The 22095-nt window shown below is 44.8% G+C and overlaps 2 long non-coding RNA genes and 1 pseudogene across 2 annotated transcripts; 1 reads left to right on the top strand and 2 right to left on the bottom strand.

Annotated features, from left to right (window-relative positions):
- LOC147571091 (pleckstrin homology domain-containing family M member 1-like) overlaps positions 1–22095 on the bottom strand; it is a 66512-nt pseudogene that overhangs the window by 19296 nt on the left and 25121 nt on the right.
- LOC147571094 (uncharacterized) lies at positions 1029–3666 on the bottom strand. Its single transcript, XR_015247713.1, has 2 exons — positions 1914–3666; positions 1029–1292 (listed from the first exon to the last, which is right to left on the bottom strand). It is a non-coding gene; the product is annotated as an uncharacterized LOC147571094 (long non-coding RNA).
- LOC147571093 (uncharacterized) lies at positions 3968–9057 on the top strand. The gene is made up of 3 exons (XR_015247711.1): positions 3968–4139; positions 4427–8226; positions 8922–9057. It is a non-coding gene; the product is annotated as an uncharacterized LOC147571093 (long non-coding RNA).

The following is a 22095-nucleotide window of genomic DNA, read 5'->3' as shown; positions in this document are numbered from 1 at the left end:
GCTTCTCTAAGAATTACATTTTCTACTTTTATTCCTTTCCTCTAATCATCTCCCATGATTAAGTATTTAATTAGCCTGTGATCATTGAGACTTTAGAGATTTCATTTCTTATTTTTTTATTCTATTTTTTGAGAGAGAGAGTACAAGAGTATGAGTGCAGGAGAGGCAGAGGAAGAGAGAGAGAGAGAATCCCAAGCAGGCTCCATGCCCAGTGCAGAGCCTGACATGGGGCTTGATCCCATGACCGCAAGATCATGACCTGAGCCGAAATCAAGAGTCAGGCAGTTAACTGAGCCACCCAGGTGCCCTGAGACTTTAGAGATTTTAAAGCCCTGTTACAGGTGAATCAGTGAAAATGAGAAAGGAAGGACGTCTGAAAATTCATCCTTCCGTAAAAGCAACAACAACAACAACAACAACAACTAGCAAAAATGGTCAAAATCAACTTTCTCAGAACTTTGGAAATTTTAACCAATGGGCTTGCAGCAACCCGGAGAGCATGTATTAAAGAAAAAATTACTAATTTCTATAAGAACAGTGAGCTCTGTTGTTTTAACTTGTCCTCAACCTCTGCTCTCCATCCTGATGATAGCCTTAAAAATTGCCCGCATCCCAGGGGAACAAAATGGAGCTGAAGTTCCTTAAAGCCTCATTCCCAAAGAACAAACTGTCATTGTTTTACCTGTCTAGTGGGGTCCCTAAAAAACTTCACTTGAAAGCCTTGCCCTTGACCTCACTGAGAACTGCACAGTGCTAAAATAGCCTCTTCCCAAGGGGCATTTTTTTGAAAACAATTATAGATAAATGTTTTAATCTGGCAGCTATGTGAGGCAATTGATCACAAGACAAAAAATAGCCTAAACAAAAAGCCTAAAAGGGAAAAGCTGAGAAATGAGATGTCCATAGGGACTTTGAAATGCTCCAACATCTTCCTGGGTAACTAGAAGACCACAAGACATATTCCTGGGAATGTAGAAAAAAAACCTTAGCACTAATAAATGAGTTCAGCAAGGTTACAGGACACAAGATCGATATGTAAAAATTAGCTTTATTTCTATACATCAGCAATGACTATTCCAAAAATGAAATTAAGAAAACAATTCCATGTATAACAGTACTCAAAAGAATAAAATACTTAGGAAAACATTTAACCAAAGAAGTGCAAGAATCACACTAAAAACCACAAAACGTTGTTGAAAGAAATTAAAGAAGATTGAAATAAATGTAAAGATATGCCATGTTCACGGATCAGAGGAAAATATTGTTAAAATGGCACTATACCCCAGATTGAACTGTGGTTTCAGTATAATCCCTATCAAAACCCCAACTGACTTCTTTCCAAATATTGGCAAGCTAATTCTAAAATCTGTATGTCAATTCAAGGGACCGAGAATAGCCCAAAATGATCTTTAAAAAAAAAAAAAGTTTATCTATTCATTTTGAGAGACAGCGAGCATACACACCCGTGCAGAAGAGCAAACATGAGCGAGTGTGAGTGGGGAAAAGTGTGAGCAGGGGAGGGGCAGAGGGAGAAAGAGAGGGAGCATCCCAAGCAGGCTCCATGCTGTCAGTGCAGATGGCAACACGGGGTTCCATCTCACAAACCGTGAGGTCATGACCTGAGCTGAAATCAAGAGCCGGCCACTTAACCAACTGAGCTACCCAGGGGCTCCAAAACGATTTTGACAAAGAACAACCAAATGGGGAGACTCACACGCCCTGGTTTCAAAACCTACTTCAAAACTACAGTAATCACGGTGTGGTACTGGCATAAGAACAGACATGTAAGCTGATGGAACAGAACTGACAGTCCAGGAATAAATCCTCACATTTATGGCCCACTGATTTTCAACAAGGGTGCCAACACCATTCAATGTGGGAAGACTAGTGTTTTCAAATGATGCTGGGACAACCGTATATCCCCATACAAAATAATGGAGTTGGATTCCTACACTTCACACCATATATAAATATTAACTCAAAATGAGTCAAAGACCTAAATGGAAGAGCTCAAGCTATAAAACTCTCAGGAGAGAAATCTTTATGACCTTGGATTTAGGCAACAGTTTCTTAGACATGACACAAAAAGCACAACAAACCAAAGGAAAAATAGGTAAGCTGGACTTTATTTAAAAATAAAAAAACAACCCAAAACTATCATATGTCTGATACAAGTCTAGTATCCAGAATATCCAGAATATATAAAGAACTCTTAAAACTCAGGAAAAAGACAAATAATCTAATGTTTAAATGGGTAAAGGATTTGAAGAGACATTTCGCCAAAGAAAATACATGAATGGCCAATAAGCACATGAAAAGATGCTCAATGTCTTAGGTCATTAGGGAAATAGAAATCAAAGCTACAATGAGATACTACTCTACACTCACTAAGATGGCTATGATCGAACAGAGAGACAATGATAAGTGGTAGCAAGATTTGGGGAAACCAGAATCTTCATACATTGGTGGGAATGTAAGATGGTGCAGTCACTGTGGAAAACAGTTTGGCAGTTCCTCAAAAGGGTTAAATATAGAGTTACTACATGACCCAGCAATTCCACTCTTAGGTACGTACCCAAGAGAATTAAAAACATATGACCACACAAAAACTTGCACATGAATACTCATAGCAGCATTATTCATAAGAGCCAAAAAGTCAAAATAATCCAAATGTCCAATAACTCATGAATGGATGAACAAAATGTGATTGGAGCACCTGGGTGGCTCAGTCGGTTAAGCATCTGACTTTGGCTCAGGTCGTCATCTCACAGTTCATGAGTTCGAGCTCTACATCAGGCTCTGTGGTTTTGGATCCTCTGTCCCCCTCTCCCTCTGCCCCTTCCCCGCTTGTGTGGGCGCTCTCTTTCAAAAATAAATAAACATTAAAAAAAAGAATGAAGTACTGAAACATGCTACAACCGGATAAATCTTGAAGCCAACAAGCTATGTGAAAGAAACTAGACACACATTTCGATGAAATGTCCAGAATAGGCAAATCCATAGGGGCAGAAGGTAAATTAGTTGTTGCCAGGGGCCTGGGGGGAGGGGAGAATGGGGAGTAAAGGCTGATGGGTATGGTATTTCTTTTGAGGGGGGTGATGACAATGTTCTGGAATTAGCAGTGATTACTGTCTATCAAAGTATACCATTGCACTATATACTTTATAACGTTGCATATTCTATTATGCATATTCTATATCTCAATTTGAAAAAAAAAAAAAAAAAAAGAACCACGTTGTGATAAATAGAGAACCAGTTGCCAGAAGATAAACATGTTAGTAGGTGGAGAAAAGGGGAGCGAAGATTCAAACTCTTCCACAACGGAGGTCAGAGGGAGTTAGCGGTGCGGCTGGGAGCCATGCGTTTTTGTTCCTGCCTTGGAAACTCCCCTATTCTTCCTATTCCAGCCCATTCTTCTACGTTTTTTCAGGCCCATTAACATGTCGGGTTTGTGTAACACTAGTTAATATCCAGTCAGACAATGTTATGAAGAGAAAGAACGTGAGTGTCACATGTCTGGTTAAACACAGTTCCTCAACCTTGAGGCTCTGAATGTCCTTTGGCTTTGAAACAATAACAATGGCATTCATACCTACAAGCTTACTGGTGGGCTCTGTGCAAGTAAGCTCTTCCACGTGTGTGTCTTCCCCTGCCCACTGCTCCCCTCCCCCCTCCACCCCGCGCCCACCCCCGGCTCCCTATTAAGAAAGACTATGAAGAGTTATGCAGCCAAAACAATTTAGTAGTTCGTTATCCTTCCCCCCAACTATCTCAGTGCTCTACCCCCACTGTCCCCCCCTCTTTCCTGGTAGCTCACCCATGGCCTTATACCCATCGGCTCAGTGCTTCCTCTTACCCAGGCAGCCCTCCTGCTGAGATGAATGCCCCGTGTTTATCTGTAGTGAAAACAAAATACAGGCCACTCCAAATTATCCTATTTCCTCCTGTCTTTAGTGCTGCCTTTTCTTCATGGAGCTATTGTGCCTGAGCCAAGGGGAGAATGAGAACTGACCCGACAGGTTACCTCTGCTGGACCGACAGCAATTGTTTTTCCACAGACTGCGATACGAACGAACGGTGGACATTGCACTAGAGATCATCTCCATTTCCGTTCAATTCCCTCATCTTACAGATAAAAGGTGTGCTGACTCAGTCTATTGGCTTTTGGATATTCGTGGGCTTATCTTTATGGGAGTCAAACATAACAACAGTTATCCTCAAAGACTGTCTCATAATCAAAGTTGAAGAAATACTGTTCTAGATATTCTTTTGTTTTTTAAAAAACTGTATCTTATTTGAAGAGGAAAACTCAAGTATTTTTGCAAAAGCTTTCTGTTGCAGAGCAACGGGACAGACTAAAGGTAGCTCACAAAATAAGGGAACATTTCTTACGTGTTATTTTTTTTTTCTCCAAATTCTTCTACAGAGGTCCAGACAGATGGGCTACGTTTCCTTTCTATTAACTGAGGAGACAGAGAAGACTTGAGGACTGAAGCTTGTCACCACTGTCCTGAATGTACTGAAATCCTAACAGCTTTAGCTGAAAAAATGTCCAAAGCAGGCAGTGAAAATAAATTTCAAATAGGACAAACTCCAAACTCTCTACGCTGGAATCCCAAGGCATGGAGGGAAAACTGGCTCGTTGGAGGAAAGCAGTTGAAGAGATAAGTGGAGTGATCTAGACCCTATTCCAGTCTGTTTGAAGTACCTGGGGATAGAATAACCCCTTTCCTTTATTCATCTACATAGGTCCATGAGCCATGAGAACGTGACTCCCCATGGGAAGCTCCTCAATGCAAGACATCTAAGGGCATCACGTAAATCCTTTCTCAGGGGTTGGGCGGGGGGAGGGGCGAAGCCTAAAGAATCTGAAATGGTGAGCCTATGTTTTAATTAAAGTTCTGAGAATAGCCTTGAAGAGGAGTTTCTGGCAGTGAGGACCAGCCCAAGAAGCAAGGGCCCTGGAATCAGGCAGACCTAGGTCTGAATTCTGGCTGTCACTTCCTGGTGAAGGGACTTAAGTAACGAACGTCTCCGAGTCCTTTTAGCAGCATTTACCTCATAAGGCAACTTGAGGATTAAAGGAAAGAGCATGTGCAAAGCACCTAGCATAAGGCTGGGCACAGAGTGGGTGCCTAGCAGTGACGATGTGATAGTTGCACCAGGCGGTGAGCAGGAAGCCTGGGGATGCCCATAGGTGGCATGGCCAGGAACTCCAGAAGCATAGGGAAAAGGAGCTCCCTGCTCGAAAGGTCCTATTCCAGTGAGAAGCTGACTCCAAGGGACGACGCCCAAAAGGCCAGTTGTCATTCAGGTCCTACCTAGTGCCAGGGAATGCGGAATTGTATTACTCGCGAAGCTTCTGAAGTGGTTCTGTCACTTATTGACAGTGTGAACCTAGGCAAGTCACCCGATGTCTCTGAGTTTCAAGTTCCTCATCCCCAAAATGAGGATAATACTACCTGTGTCACAAGAGTTGCTGGAAAGACGAAAATGAAGTGCCGTGTGAGGGGCCACGTCCGGAGCACTTCCCACGTGCCAGGCTCTATTCTAAGAGTTTAAGACACATTGTCTTACTTGCAGCACAAGCGAAAGGTCTTAGCATAGTGCCGGAGCGCAGTAAATACCTAATAGAGGTCGGTATTAAAGAAATGATATGGGGCGGAGGAGCAACTACCATGCTTCCCAGAGAAAGAAGATGCCTTGGTATATACGTGGGAAGACTCAGATGCAGCTGGGAGAAGAAAAGTAATAGTTGGGTATGACTATGGCAAAGCTTTTGAACTACCACACACGGAAAATAATAAAAGTTACCCTAAATCACCCCAAAAGGACAGCCCTGAGTTGTTATCTTCATCCTTAACGTTTATGCCTTTCTGAATCTGAGAAGAAGCTGCCAGGATTTCCAGTACATACCAAAAAGCGATGACAATATCCTGAAGTGTGTCAACTTTTGTGGGCACACAGCTGTCTAAAAGGAAGCAGATGCCGGTTGACTGGGGGAGCGTTAGGGCGTGTCTGTGACTGGGGCTCGAGTTTGCCTTCAGAGGGTGGCCACACCTACCTCAATGATATTCTCAACAATAATTCAACAGGGGCAAGGCTTAGATTTTCCTTATTCTCCCTTAGAGCTTATGTTCTTGGCACAATACGGATGCGCCACAGACGAGCCAGCATGTGAATGTGCTCTATCCCGATAAGGTACAGCCTTTCTACATCGTAGAGTCCTTCAGCTTCTAAAATCATGGAGCTCGTACTGTTAGAACCAATGAAGTGAATTTTTTAAAATAAGCCACCAGTCTGGACCTGTGTAGGTGAATGAAGGAGAAGCACTTTAAAGTCAGGAAAAAAAAAAAAAACTATACTTAACATTTAGGATTATCAACCACTGTTGGTTTTCCATAATATATTTCATTCCTGATTTCATCTGAAAGAAACAGGATTATTACTACCATTCAAAAAGTGGTACCTTATTAATAAACTCTTGGCATGGCTTTGAGGTGGATTTCAGATTCAAAATAGACTTTACCACACCGCTAACGTGTTCACTCAGTGTTTATCAATAACTTAAGAGGCTTCATTCAAAAAACTTACTGAGATATAATTACCTGAAACCCAGGGGTGAATCAAGGCCTTGTAGGGTCTGAACCTCATCTACTTTGGGAAATCCTGCCTCATCAAAACATGCAAAATTATGCGTACAGGAATTGCGAGGGTCCCTCCCAAGACTTTGGAAGGGGCCTATGTAAGTGAGGAGACCTGAAGTTTAAGCTCCAGTCAGTTCAAGATAAATCCACCTCAGCTGGGGCCCAAAAGGTTTACAAACTTATTTAATGCTGGAGAAAATACTGTTTCAACTTATAAACACCCCAGTAATAAGTCACATAGGTAATAACGTGACTGAATTCACGGGATGGCATCTCCCCTGCGCACGCTCTCTTTCTCTCAGAATAAATAAATAAACGTTAAAAAGAAAAAAGAAAAGAAAAGTTTGGCCCCAAACAAGGAGCCCAACCTCCAATACACACTTACTGTACTGTGATAATGTTTTGGAAGTTAACTGTGAATTCGTTTTAGTAGTACAGCTCTATTCAAACCACATTGAAAGGGCGGGCCTACACCGGCCGACTCCATCTTGTTCTGTGTCCTTCACCTTGACCACACCTCCTCCCCTTGAGTAACCCCCCCCCCAACTGCCTAACAGGACTCTTCCCCAGGACCCTTCCCCAGCCAATCAGCTGAGGCCGCAGCCATTACCTCACCAACTGCCACTAGGCACCAGTAAAACCTTTGTCCTTTTGAAACTGGCTCTCTCTCCCGGGTATCTCACAGCTTCGACAGTGCAGGTAGGGGATTGAGCTCGAGCTAGCTCCAATAAAGGCTCTTTTGCTTTTACACCGGACTCGGCTCCCTGGCGGTATTTGGGGATCACGAATTCTGGGCATAACACACATGGCATGAGTATTAATTTATTCTCAATACCAGCTAGCTCTGGTTCTTTAATTACCTTTCTCTGTCATGTAAGATTGATGAGGGAGCATGGGGCAAGTTGAGGGCAAAATACAAATTAGCACATGCCCCCGCCCCAGGTGGGATATGTGTCATTCTGGCTGCTGGAGGACAAAGGAAAGGAAAGAAAACAAATGGTTAACTGATAGAGATCTCAGTCGGGCAAGACAGGGGTTTCCATCAGTTTACAAATATCTTAGTAAATTACAAGAAAAAGGCCATCTTTTTCTCCTTTTTCCAGTATGAAAGATTCTTGGGGACAGTCCCTGTATATTCTTTGTACCCCCGGTACTTAGTACATTGTCGACATAGAGTGCGCGTGGCACGGATTGTTTTTCAATGAATTCATTCATTGTTATCAACGGATTCCACCCTATTTTGTCCTGTATTGCCTACATAACTATGAAATTCAGATTCTTAGAAGAGACTCTTGGTGTTATAAGATGCTTAGTAGAGGTGGTGACTTTTAAGACATTATATTGACACCACTAAAACCTCTTGGTGGAGAAACTCAATGAGCCCGTTCTCTGGCATGCTGGCAAAACAAAAAACTGACCCTCAGTATTCTTTCCCCAAGTTAGGCATCAGCAAATTAATGAGAGAGGAGGCCCCTGCTCTTGGGCACCCGCAGGAACTTACTCCAGCTCCAGACACACCGTAAACACTTTCATCTAACGGAAGATAAGCTGTGAAATCGGATTTCTGAACCACAAGACAGTGAGCCAGTCTTTTCCAGCGTCTGCTTTAGTGGAGGGTCTTCAACCTTGAGTCTCAACATCCCCCTCAGGCCACTGAACATGCCCAGTATGATTTGCTTTTTGACAGAGAAATCACAGAATGTCCCTGCTGAAAGGGAGTCACACACTTCTTAACTGAAGAGTGGTCAGGAAAGAAAGCACATGGAGAGCAGTGCCCTGTGGCAGGTGTTCAGGAGTTCTTGCTGCTTTCCTGATGGCTGAGGAAGCACCCACACCTTTTGCTGCCTGGAGAACTCTGTGCTAAACTTAGTTCTTCGCAGTTCTCTTTTGCACAGGAAACTTGCACGTGAGCCAGAATCAAAGTTAAATTCAGAAGTGGATTTCAAGGACCACGCACACCTTGGGGAAGCATCACTGTCACGAATTCCCATGATAATACTGACTTGGGTGTTACTTGCTTGGGGCCTTCACTGCCCACACAAAGCTGGGTACGAGGGAGGGCAGAGAGTGCCATTTAGGAGTTAAGACAAGTCTCTTGGCCTCTTTGTACCTTAGTTTCCTCATTTGAAAAAAAAAATGGATTTTAAGACCTACTTTCCAGAATTCATACTGGGTTTATTAACACACACCTAACCAATCACTGTATGATATTTTTACATGTAGTTTTTTTTGGTTTTTTTTTTTACATGTATTCATTTTCTGTTTCACTTACAGCTTGTGTAAAAACTGCATTCCATGCCAGGCCTGAAATGTTCCAAAGTTCAGTTTGGTGAGTAAATTGCAACCAAGATTTCTACACACACCAAAAAAAAAAAAAAAAAAAAAAAAAAAAAACCAAAACAAAACAAAACAACAACAAAAAAAAACAAGACACAAACGAAGAAGAAAAACAAGATATTTTCAGAATATTTATCCTTTGGCAGTGATTCTAATTTATAGATAACGAAACATAACCACAATACAATCTCCATACACTAAAGAAATCTCACTATGAAAGATGCTTGCCTTTTAAAAAAAATATTTGCATGAAAGATTTATACTTTCATGTTTATACATGTGGTGCATTAGATACAAATCAGTAAATGCTCAATAAATACTTGTGTTAAGTAAGTATTTTTTTCTAGAGAAGTAAGTTTATTTCTCTAGAAAAATGTTTCACAACTTTAGCACTGTTGAGATTTATGGTTGGATAATCTTTGTTATGGGGGGGGGGTGCTGCCCTGTGAACTGTAGGGTGTGACAGCAGCCCTGGCCTCCACCCACTAGATGCCAGCAGCACATCTACAGTCTGACAATCAAAAATGTCTCTAGACACTACCAAGTGTCACCTGGACGCAAAAGCACCCTGGCAGAGAACTGCTGCTCTAGAACGATTCACTCTGATCTCTATAATAACTCTCACACCAAACTTTGCCACAGACAAAAAAGATTTGCTACATAATTTTAGTAGCTTTCGACTAATAAAGTTTCATTCATTCAAAATGAATAACAAAGAGGTTTACAATTAAGTTTAATAAAAATTCCAAATACAATGAAATTATATTTGTAACTTACATAAACTGCAAAAAAGGTAGGGATTCAAATATACGTCTTTCAATAGATTGTATTTTATTGCAGGATAAATCTCTAGGAAAAGGAAAAGGAAAATATTGCCTCAATTAGCTCTAAGCTATCTAATTAGTAGGATGATAGTATTGAATAAGTAGCTTTTGGCTAAACTCTGAGTATTAGGAATTGTTATTTGAACCTTCCAGAGCCCCTAACCCTGCCCTCACCTTTCTTAAGAGTCTCACCTTTGTGATCTTCATACATAAAACATACAACTATAGATCTTGATAGATCTTGGAAGTAATCTTTCCTGAGAGCAGAAGAATTGATTAAATGACTTTCTGTGGCCTCATCAATTTCTAAATTATGAGCTCAAAGTTGTGATCTCCACATATAATTTCTAATATTAAAAGGGATATTCTCACATTAGCACACCTTCCTGGTTTAGTTGTATTTCTCGACACCAAGTCAATACCAGAAGAGATAAAAGATACCTTTTCATTTAACTTGAAAAGAAGTTACTCCTCTAATCAATACCTAACTTTGAACGAACTCAGAATTATATTATCATATTAATAGAAATTTATTTTTGGTTGTACATTGCCTAAACGCTCTATGAATTTATCAACTGCTTCAGTTGCAAGTGGGGCCAACAAAAAAACAACATGGTACTGGATTTTTATTTGGAAACACCCATTCTTGATTATAGTTGACCCTCTTATTTCCATTGATTTCAGCCGAGTCCCTCACTTTCCACCTACATGGGTACCACCATCTTCTGACTGGCATTGTCATCTCTGGTCTCTCCCATTCTAATCTATACTGCACACAGTCACCAGATTAATTCTCCAGGAGTGGTTCTCAAATATCAGAGTCACTTGGGAACTTACTCAAGATGCAAATTCTCAGCTCTACTCCGGACTGAGTGAATCAGGAACTGTGGAGGTGGAACCTGTGTCCTGACAAGGCCTCCAAGTGACCCTGGTGCAGTCTAAAGTTTGTCCTAGAGCACTGCTGTGATAACACGGTAGCTTGGCATATTATCCAAGGCCTTCAAAATCCTAAATCTGGCTCTAGTTTCCTACTCTACAGATACCAAAGAAATTTCTCCTGCATTTTGCCTTTCACTCACTCTATTTTGCAAGCATATTCTTCCCAAGATGTCTATCCGATGACACGTCATAGCCATTCAAGGTTCTGTTCAAACAGCATTTCTCTAGTAACTTCCCTGATCCAACTTGAAGTCTTCCCCCCTCTTCTATGTTCCAAAAACAACTTATACTTCTCATTGCCCAAATCCATTTCTTCCCCTCCCCCTCTCCTCCTCCTCCTTCTTCTCCTTCTTTGAATTTTTTAAAGTAGACTCCACGCCCAACCTGGGGCTTGAACTCACGACCCTGAGATCAAGAGTCGCATGCTCTACTGACTCAGCCGGTCAGGTGCCCCAATTTCTTCTTAATATAGTTATTCTGGCATTCCATTTCCTCTGGGCATAAACTCCATGAAAGTATGGACTAGTCTTGCTCATCTGCGTTGTCTACTGTGTTTAAAACTGATGCATGGACAAAGAACAAACTCAAATATTTATAAAATAAATTAACAGCTGGGTAGTGAGTAGAAGGAGCAAAATGACTGAAAAGAAATGTGGTTTTATGACTTTGTGGCTCCCGCTTCTGCACTCTGTCAGTGCTTCATCATCCATTTAGTGCTTATGCGTTATGGTTTAAGCTTCTGTTTATTTTCCCTGTGAAATCATGAGTTCCTACAAGGGTGGGAAGCCTGTCTTAACCATCTGCGTGCCTATGGTACTGGGCATAGGGCCTGTCACATTCTTTTTTAGGTTTTGATTCACATTTTTTTTTGAATGAATGAATGAGAACACTTCACCTAACATGAAATAATTGGCTTACAAAGTACCTCATAGTAGAAATAATGAAAGGCCCAATCCATTGCGCAGTTTGTCTCTTTTGTTTTTCTCCAAACTGTGTTTGTAACGTTTGGAGCCCAGATGGCAGAGGTAGCCAAGAAGACCAATACAAAGTGGTTGTCCCCTAAGACTTGGAAGGTTTGATAATTTGAAGGACTATTTTTAGTGTCATATGAGATTCCTTTTACTCACTACCCTTAAGCCTTCTACATTTGCAAGAAGAATCTATTTTCTAAAGCACATCATTAATAAGGATTAATGAGGGGCGCCTGGATGGCTTAGTCGATTGAGCATCTGACTTCGTTCGGTTCAGGTCATGATCTCACTGTTCATGAATTCGAGCCCCGCATCGGGTTCTGGGCCAACAGCTCAGAGACTGAAGCCCGCTTCGGATTCTGTGTCTCCCTCTCTCTCTGAGCCTACCCTGCTCATACTCTGTCTCTCTCATACTCTGTCTCTCTCTCTCTCTCTCTCTCTCAAAAATAAATAAACATTAAAAAATTTTTAAAAAAAGGATTAATGAAATACACAGCTTTGGATGGCATGGGCAAAGAATAAACACTGAACCTCCATAGCAAAGAACATTAGTATCTCTGTATGTCTAATGTACAGAGATATATGCAAACATTTCTTCCTTGACAATGAGGCTGGAGAGATGTTTATTCTGTAATTAGCAAAGTTAGAGGCATTTCTGATGTTTGTTTAGTGTAAACATTTCTAACTATACCACTTAACCATCATTATATTTTTAAAGATTTCATTTTTTTTAAGTAATCTCTATACCTAACATGGGGCTCTAACCTACAACCTCGAGATCAAGAGTTGCAGACTCTAATGACTGAGACAGCCACGTGCCCTTTAGCCATCTTTTTTTTAATGTTTATTTATTTTTGAGAGAGACAGAGACAGAGCATGAGTGGGGGAGGGGCAGAGAGAGAGGGAGACAGAATCTGAAACAGGCTCCGGGCTCTGAGCTGTCAGCACAGAGCCCGACACGGGGCTCGAACCCACAAACTGTGAGATCACGACCTGAGTCAAAGTCAGACACCCAACCAACTGAGCCACCCAGGAGCCCCAACCCCTTAACCATCATTTTAAACATCTATTTTTATGGTGGCATAAGCATTTCCACACCGATCACAGGAATCTGCTCCTGAAGCCAAGAGCACACTGTATGTTAGCTAACTTAACAATAAATTACATAAAAAATAATAATAAAAAAATAAACTAATAAAATTTCCCACACTGAAATCCCTAATCTGTTCTCTTGATAATTTAATATGTACTTGGTAATACTGCTTACATAATTCACCTGCTTAAATATTTCATATTTAAATATTTCATTTAGATTAAATTATTTAAAAATTCTGGGTTAATGGCATTCAAATTAATGTAAGTGTTCTATATTTTCTTGTCTTGTAGGTGACAATTTGAGGTTAACTTCAATTCCTCTCATTTTACTAAGCCAACTTTTTCAAACCTTTTCTGTAAAGGCCACACAGTAAATATTTTAGGCTTTGCAGGCCATATACGGTCTCTGTCACATATTCTCTGTTTCTCTCTCTTCTTTTCTCTTTTACAGCCCTTTAAGAACATGAAAATCATTCTGAACTCATAGGTTGTATCAAGACAGACCATACACAGGATTTGATCCATGGGCCATAAATAATAAATATAAATAAAGGCAGATGGTATATGAACACTTACATAACAAGGTTCATATGGGTGTCCATAATTGCTCAGACCTCATTACCCCTTTTCCTCTACAACTGAAGGGCTTTTTCCTAGATCTTGTCTATAAAATTAAAAAGTTGAAAACGCATAGGAGGTATTTAATGCTAGAGATGGGCTGGGTCCCCACAGACTTACAGAGTTATACAATTTAATAGAGAGAGTTACAGAATTCTACTGTTAGAAGAAATTGTTGCAATTATCTAATTTGAACCCTGTATTTTTTAATAAATAATATAACTAAAAACTCATAATAAATGATGAACTGATTAACTTACAAATACTGGAGGGATAGCAGGCCTTCAAATGTGTCTTTACGTAATTCGGTCAGATAATTTTCACTGAGAATTCTGCAAAATGAAAAGGTCATTTCTGGGTCAAAATGCAAAATAACTACAACTATTTGCTACACAGGACCGCTAGATGTGAGAGAAACCTGGGTAATGGTGCCACCAAATACACTAATTCTTATTTAATGTAGGGATGGCGACCTCTGCTGTTTGATTCAAATATTTTCTTCTCACATACTCCTTTGTCTCTCTCTCTCTCTCTCTCTCTCTCTCTCTCTCACACACACACACACACACACACACACACACACACACCCCTATCCACTCTTCACACCAAAATGTACATTTAATGCCTACTCTCTGGATCACAAAATCTCTGTTAGAATCCAGCCCTGAGTGGCAAAAACATGGACAGAACTGCCACTTCCTCCTCTCTTTTCCCAAATTTTATTGTGGAAGCCCTATTTATAACCATATCAGTGCTACGAGTAAAGCCATCTAATTTTTTTCCCCAACCAAAAAGTATCTGTGAGAACTAAAAATGTGCATAAAATGCACATAACATAAATGCTCAGTTTAATATGTATAGAGTAAATACCCGTGTAACGCTATTTGTTCTTTCTACTGTTGGTGGATACTAGATTTTTCTAATTTTTAGTTATTATAAACAGTGCTGCTTTGAACATTTTTCTGTTTATATCCTAGTACACATTTGCCTAAGTTTCTCCAGGATTTAACAGGGGTACAAAATTGCCTTCCTAAGAGGTTGTGCTATTTCAAGCTGGCAGATTGAAACATGCCAGGTCTCTACCAAACTCCAAACTCCACCAAAGTCCCTAAGAATGATTAGAAAAGATACAATTAGAAAATCCACAACCTTAGCTCAAAGCCAAGGGAGTAGCTCTACAAACACTCCCCACCAGAAATGCCTTGGAGCCACCTACAGGGTGATTAGCTGGGATACTGCAGTAGGACCAAGGACAGCACATCAACCCCACATCCTTCCTCCTGGGATCTGGCAGCAAAGGGTGTTTTCTTCCAGGCAGGAGCCATTGGTGTTAGAAGGGGGCAGGGTCCCAGAACCCTGGAGGAAGGGTCTACACTCTGACTAGCCATTAGAAGTCACCTCCCACCTCTTCTTTAACTCTCAGGGGGACCTGTCACCAATAACAAGCCCCGTGGTTCATTTCACCTCTTCCTTAGGACCAGAAAACAGAAGCAAGTCAAATCTCAACTACAAAGATAAATTGCACTCAGGAATGACCATGTGGAGTGAGAAAGCCAATTCCATTCAGGACAGAAAATAAAAAACAAATATAACAGCTTATAGTCAATGACACAGTTAACAGAGAAAACACAAAAGGATTTGAGAATACCAACATTAATGGGGCACCTGCGTGGCTCAGTCGGTTAAGCATCCGACTTCGGCTCAGGTTGCAGTCCATGGGTTCAAGCCCTGCACTGGGCTCTGTGCTGAAGCTCAGAGCCTGGAGCCTGCTTCAGATTCTGTATCTCCCTCTCTCTCTGCCCCTCCCCAACTTGCACTCTGTCTCTCACTCTCTCTCTCTCTCTCTCTCAAAAATAAACACTATAAAAAATTTAGAATAGCATCATTAATATATCCTCAGATAGAGGTAAACAGTACATCTAATAAAAAGAACCAACTCAAGATTATATGAATGAAAAGTATTATCATTAGTAAAAAACTCAGTCTATGAGCAGCAGAAATGGTCGTTGAATAAATTAGAAAACTTGAGGGGCGCCTGGGTGGCTCAGTCGGTTAAGCGGCCGACTTCAGCTCAGGTCATGATCTCGCGGTCCGTGAGTTCGAGCCCTGCGTCGGGCTCTGTGCCGACAGCTCAGAGCCTGGAGCCTGTTTCAGATTCTGTGTCTCCCTCTCTCTGACCCTCCCCCGTTCATGCTCTGTCTCTCTCTGTTTCAAAAATAAATAAACGTTAAAAAAAAATTAACACAGAATTGCAATCGGTAGAGGTTGAGTTGGGATATGGAAGGGGAAACACCTTTCCTCAGAGCTACTGACTTCAAAGTTCTGGACCAAGAAGGACCTTAGAATGCATATAGATATAAAATTTTTTTTTCTAAAGTCGTCTCCACGCCCAGCTTGAAGCTTAACGCAGGGCTTGAACTCCCCACCCAGAGATCAAGCCGTGAGCTGAGATCAAGAGTCAGATGTCCAACCGACTGAGCCACACAGGCGACCCGTCCCTTCTTATACTTTTTATATGAGAATAGGGCTCCCTATTTTAAAGGGCTCCGTTTTAAAACTGTTACAAAGTAGGTTTTATATTTGCACTCAAACCAAACACTTCATCATTATGGTCTCTGGTATAAACCAAATCAAAAGAAAAGGGAAAAAAGTGTAGCAGCAACAACAGATTAGTGTCAATCAAGAGTTGGGGCCGACGTCATTTAGGAGCTGTGAGTTACAATGAAACTTATTCTGACGACCTTAGCTCAATGATGGCTCTTTCTAAACTAAAGAAGACTCCGTTTGTATTGTTCCTTTACACTCCATCCAATCCTGCCACACCTTAGATTTTTTTCGGACGTCCCTGGGCTCTCCAAGTGAATAGTAAACTAGGTGTAGGGGCCCTGACTCCCACCATCTCTACCAACCCAGAGCAGTGAGTTGGCAGGTGCTGGACAAACAATTTATCATCTGTAAGTGTGACTTTCCCTTCACCTAGTCTACTTAGCAGGTAGTCGCGGCCTCGAAGATCCCATGAGCCGTCCGGCCCAACGTCCCCACGCATCAGGCCGGACCCTCCATCCGCCGCCGACTTGGGCATCCCGCCAGAGACAGAACTTCCGAGCCGCCCCCGGCAGCGCCCCGGCGGAAGGACTCGGCCTCCACACTGGCGGGCGCCCGAGGCCCCAGCCAGGGGAGCCGGCCTCGCCCAGCCTGGCTGCGCCCCCGCCCGTGCCCCGACGCGGCCCTCACTTGTGCGTTTGCTGGTACAGCGGCTCCACGTCGCCGGCCCCGCCGGGTCCGGCCCTGGCTTCCCTGGAACACGTCCTCACGGCCCCCCCCCCCCCCCCCGTCCGGCTTCCGGCTGCCGGCTCCCGGTCGCAGGACCCGCCCCCTCCTGCCGGCCAGGGCTGCCCCGGCGCGCGCCCTGCCGGTGGTGATGGAGACAGAAGAGGAGGGCGACGGAGAAGAGGCCCGGACAAAAAGGCTAAGAGTAGTCAGAGGCACTGCCGCAGATCGGGGACGAGGAAGCATAGTTGTGGGTAGGGGGGCGGGCTTCGGCATCGAGTCAGGCGTTGACAAGGGCAGTCGGAGAAGTAGGGACGTGAGGTCCTCAGAGCAAAGCTGCAGGAGAGCTGGTGTACACCTGCCATTCCCCAGCGGAGGCAGGCTTGGGGGGGCTGTTCTCGCTCTGCTTCCCAGTAAGCTGCTCAGTTGTGGGTCTGGAGCTTGCGCTCCGCTGGGCTCTTGTGCGCAAGCATCTCCTATGTCAAATATGTCCGGTTACTACTCCCCCCCCCCCCCCCCATTTATCCTTCCAATAAACTCCCAATGAATGAGTGGTAACCGTGTCTTGTGTGCTGTGGGGAAACCGGTTCCTCTTGCCCTCAAGAGAGGTCGCGGTCTAGGAAAGGAAGTGAGATAAGGGTACAAATAAACAGCTGCTTTTTTTTTTTAATTGTTTTTTCAACGTTTTTTATTTATTTTGGGACAGAGAGAGACAGAGCATGAACGGGGGAGGGGCAGAGAGAGAGGGAGACACAGAATCGGAAACAGGCTCCAGGCTCCGAGCCATCAGCCCAAGGGGAGGCTGAGAAACGGAGCTCCTTGCGTCCCCGCCTGGAACCAGAAGGCTGTCACCCTCTCCTGCGCGGGGACTAAAAGTTCCACACCCAGAAAACGGCGAGGGGTCACTGTCTCTCTGTGCAACCTCAGCGCACTAGCTGGCTCTCCCTACCAGTCCTGCATTCACTGGTGCTCTTATCCAGCAGGGCCCAGTGGGTGTGAATAACTCAGCTCTCAAGGCAAGAACGACGCCTCAGTGCATATTTGAAAAGCCAAATCAAGTACACCGGGCTCCGGGGCAGGCGTCGGACTTGGCCTCCCTTGGGCCCAGAAAGCCTTCCTTTCTCCAAACAGCCCCTGCCACCTGGCCTTCCCCGCCCCGCCCCCGCCCCCACCTCTAGCCCAGCAAAGCCACAGGCTGACACTGCCTCCCAGCGCCCTGCTGGCCCAGCCTGGCTGGCTCTAGGCCACTCATCCGAGGAATTGAGACAGCGAGGTGGTCCCCCCTCAAAAAACCCTCAGTCCTTCCTCCTTTGGTCTCCCTTATTCCCCCCGCATCCTTTCCTACTCTGCCCTCCTGCTCCAACGTGGTTGGGGACCCTCAGTTCCAGTCCCCCCCGCAACCTCTGTTTGCTGGGTGTCGAGGGAGGGAAGGGCTGCCGGGCCCAGTGGAGAGGAGTGCGCGCGCGCGGGCACCGACTTCGGGGTGCGCGCCGCGTGCGCCTGCCTGGGGGGCCTCCACGTGGCCGAGCAGCGCGGGGTCCTGGCAGCGCCCCTCTTCCTTCCTTGCACGCCCAGGAGCTCTCTCTGTTCTTCCCTCGTATGGGGCCTTCATTCAGGGCCTGAGCGCACCGTTCCTTCCATCTGTAACACTCTTTCCTGAGTCTTCCCCTTTCTAACTCTGACTCATTCTCCAAGGCTCATCTTATATGTACATTCCTCCAGGAAGTCTTCCGGGCTCTGCCCTCCTCCACTCCGGATTAGAGGGCTCACCTCTGTACTTCCAGGCATCCTGCCTCCCTTCTAGCTCCCTCTAGGCTGTTGTAGCAGCTCTACAGGCTGTTGTAGCTCTAGGCTTACTCATCTGCCTTCCCTGTGAGAGGGTAGGACCGGGTCTACCTTGCTCAGTGTGGAGCTCACAAAGCTGGCTCAGTGCTGAGCACTTGGTATGTTCTCAGTAAATAACTGTTAGATGAACGAGTAAATGAATGAATACATGAACAAATAAAAACCACTCCCAAAGCTTGCGGTAATTTCCCCAACCTAGTGGGAAGGTGATTTCTGCTCGGCTCTGGCATTTTTCCTAAGGGGGCGTCTTGGGCGGGCACTAGCTGCATGCGTGTGTGTGTGTGTGTGTGTGTGTGTGTGTGTGTGTCCGGGACGCTCACCTCTTGCTCAGCTCCTTCAGGGCCCCACTTCGGCACAGGCCCAGGTAATCCCCCAGAAGCTTCAGCTGCTCCCGTCTCCTCCGGACGAGGCGCATCTGCTCCACATGCTCGTACAGCGAGGCATTCACCAGCTGCAGGTTGATGAGGGGTGGGCCCGGATCTGCGTCAGGAACTTCAGAGCCTGCCGGCAGATCTGGGACACCACCAGACGGCAGACGGTGGCGGTTGGGGGGGGGGGGCGGGACAGAATGGCCGTTCGGTGAGCATCTCTGCGACAGGCACAGTATTACCCACCCACTCACCCGCCCTGCCACCACCGTCCAAGGGAAGCGGTGCCATCTTCATTATACAGATGAGGAAATGGAGGACCAGAGATGATGTGACCGGGCCTAGGTCCACAGCTCATAAAAGTCAAGATCTGAACCCAGTTGCCCTAACTCCCAAACCTACTCTCCCTCCCAGGCACTAGCTGCGGTCCCTCCCCGGCCACGTTGGGTCAATGCCCCTCTCCCCCCGGGCCTACAGATCCTTCCCACTATTTCCTGTCTTCCCAGCCCCCATTTTCCTGCCTAACAGAAACAGGCACTGCCCCAGCGCCGACCCGGGAACCAGGTGACTGTCTGAGTCAGGCTCCAGCCACAGGAAACTACAGATCAGACACAGCTTAACAAGGTTTCCCGAGCGCCCCCACCCCAAGCTCTGGCCAGCAGCACCAACCAGGGCTCCCCCAAGTCCCCGTGTGGAGGGGAGCGATCAATCCCAGCCTCTCCCACTGACAGGGTGTTACAGGTTCTACCCTCGGCCCTGACCCTAATGCCAAAGCCGGTTACTGAGCGCCTACTATTTGCCCGACGGTGGGCTGCGGATCTCAACCATATCCTTTCTTCGGGCTGATGACAATTCAATGGGGGAGGTGTCACCACCCCCATTTTACAGATGAGTAAATGGAGGCTCAGAGAAGCTAAAGTGGCTTATCCAATCTACCTGCAGAAAGCAGAGCCCGGGTCTAAACTGAGGTGTTGTCTCTGCACACTTGGCTGCCTCATTAACTACCAAGAAGCTTCTCTCCCCTTCAGTCTCCTCCTTGGTGTAATAAGAAGGCCGGAGGATCTGAGATGGTCTCCACCATCAACTACCATGCAGTGGTTAGGAGTCAGGCTTTCAAGTCAGAATTGAATTCGAATCCTGGCTCTACCACTGCCTACCAGTAGGACCTTGTGACACTTATTTAACCTCTGTGACTCAGTTTCCTTGTCTATAAAGTGGGGAAAAGAAAAGCATCTCTTACGGAATTATTTTGAGTTTAGGTTAAAATAATGATAATAATAATAATAATAATAATAATAATAATAATGCAGGGGCGCCTGGGTGGCTCAGTCGGTTAAGCGTCCGACTTCGGCTCAGTTCATGATCTTACGGTTCACGGGTTTGAGCCCCATGTCGGGCTCTGTGCTGACAGCTCAGATCAGAGCCTAGAGCCTGCTTTGGATTCTGAGTCTTCCCCTCTCTCTGCTTCTCCCCCACTCGTGCTCTCTCTCTCTCTCTCTCTTTCTCTCAAAAATAAATAAATGCAAAAAATAAAAAATAAAAAAAAAAAAAGTTGTCCGGATGTTGTAAATAGCGAGTGTGTTTTATGGCCAAAGAATTATTTGCATCTGTGGCGGTTCTGAGGTTTAATATTCTATATGCAGTTAGTTAAATACTTACCACTGAGGGCAGGAGTGAGGACAAGGTAACCAACAAAAAGCCAAAGTGAAGCTAATGTCCTTGGGGTTCCGGTCCCCAGCAAGGTGGAGGCTGGGGTGGCACGGAATCTAAGAGTCACGTTCCCTGTGCTCTGACGACACATCCACACGTCAAGACTGCATGGCCAATAGGCCTGGGTCTTGAGAAACAAATAGCTTCTTCTTTGTGCTTCTGTGTCTGTCTTAAGCAGAAATCTGTGCCTTTGGGAGAAAGCCAAGTTTGTGCTCCTCCAGGCAGGCTCTGACTAAGTGAATGAGGGGCTGAAGGTGTGGCAGGCCTCAGGAGAAAGAAAGGGCACTGATGTAAGGCTCTAAGAGACTGGCGGGTGCCATCTCCTGTAATGTCCTCTGAGGCAGATACTTATTAATCCTTCTTTATAGATGAGGAAACTGAAGTTAAATAATTTGCTAATGGTAACATAGCTAGGTAGGTGGGTAAGCTCAGGTGGAGAAGAAGAAAAGAGAGATCTTAGAATACATCTTATTCAAAAGCATTTGGTGAACATAAAAAAGTACTCAAGACTAAATCACACTAAATGGTACCAAGTGGACAGAGCCTGTTATAAATCAGTATGAGTCCAGAACGATCCCAACTTTACAAATGTATGTAAACAAATATACAGAAAAGGCTGACTGCTCCAAGGGGAAGTACAGCCAGTTGGCCAGCCCACCCATCCATCCACCCGTCCATCAGTCCACATCCATCTACCCATCCCTCCATCCACATCCATTCACCCAACCATCTGTCTACATCCACCCGCCAACCCATCCACCCATCTATCTATTCACAACTATCTACCCACCCATCCCCCATCCATCTAGAAATATAATCTATCCTAACTATCTTTCCTTATCTATTCTTCCTCTCCCTCTCTTTCTCTCTCTCTAGTTGCTGGTGCCTTAAACAGTTTTCTCCATGGCCATGGGAGCTGCAGAGAACCACCCTCAGACCTCCACCTGAGGAACGAGGCAGGCACTGACAGAGTTCTGCCCAGGGGCTACAGACCAGCAGCACAGTTTTCTCTTGGTTGGCCCTCCCACCATCATGGGGCCTGAACCAGTGACCCTAAATTCCCTAGAGCCAAACTCCTCCACACAAAGAGCAGCAACAAAGGGGAGCGACCATTCCTTTGTCACTCCTCAGCCCTGTGTGGCCACGACTGGTTGGGCCCAAGGCTTACCGGGCGCTTGGTGAGGTCCCAGTTGTGGATGATCCTGGCCGGAATCACCGAGGCATCGTCCTGGTGGCAGATGTCGCAGTAATAGAGGCCAGAGAAGGCACAAAGCTTGGGTCGTACAAACGAGAAGCCAATCTGCCGGGAGCAGCCTGGGGAGAGGGACGGCAGGAGAGTGAGCAGTGGCGGGGCCAGAGTCTGGGGACAACGCAGAAGCTCCTAGGCAGAAGGACCTGCTATTTAAGGAAGGGGCAGACATACAAGGAGGACACAAAGATCAAACAACCGTCACTCACATGCCCACCGCTG

Source organism: Puma concolor, unplaced genomic scaffold, assembly GCF_028749965.1.
Source record: "Puma concolor isolate L17-30 unplaced genomic scaffold, mPumCon1.1.hap2 unalloc_scaffold_64, whole genome shotgun sequence".
In the NCBI taxonomy this organism is placed as follows: Eukaryota; Metazoa; Chordata; class Mammalia; order Carnivora; family Felidae; genus Puma; species Puma concolor.
The sequence above is the reverse complement of the archived record's forward strand: the minus strand, read 5'-3'. Positions and strand labels throughout refer to the sequence as shown.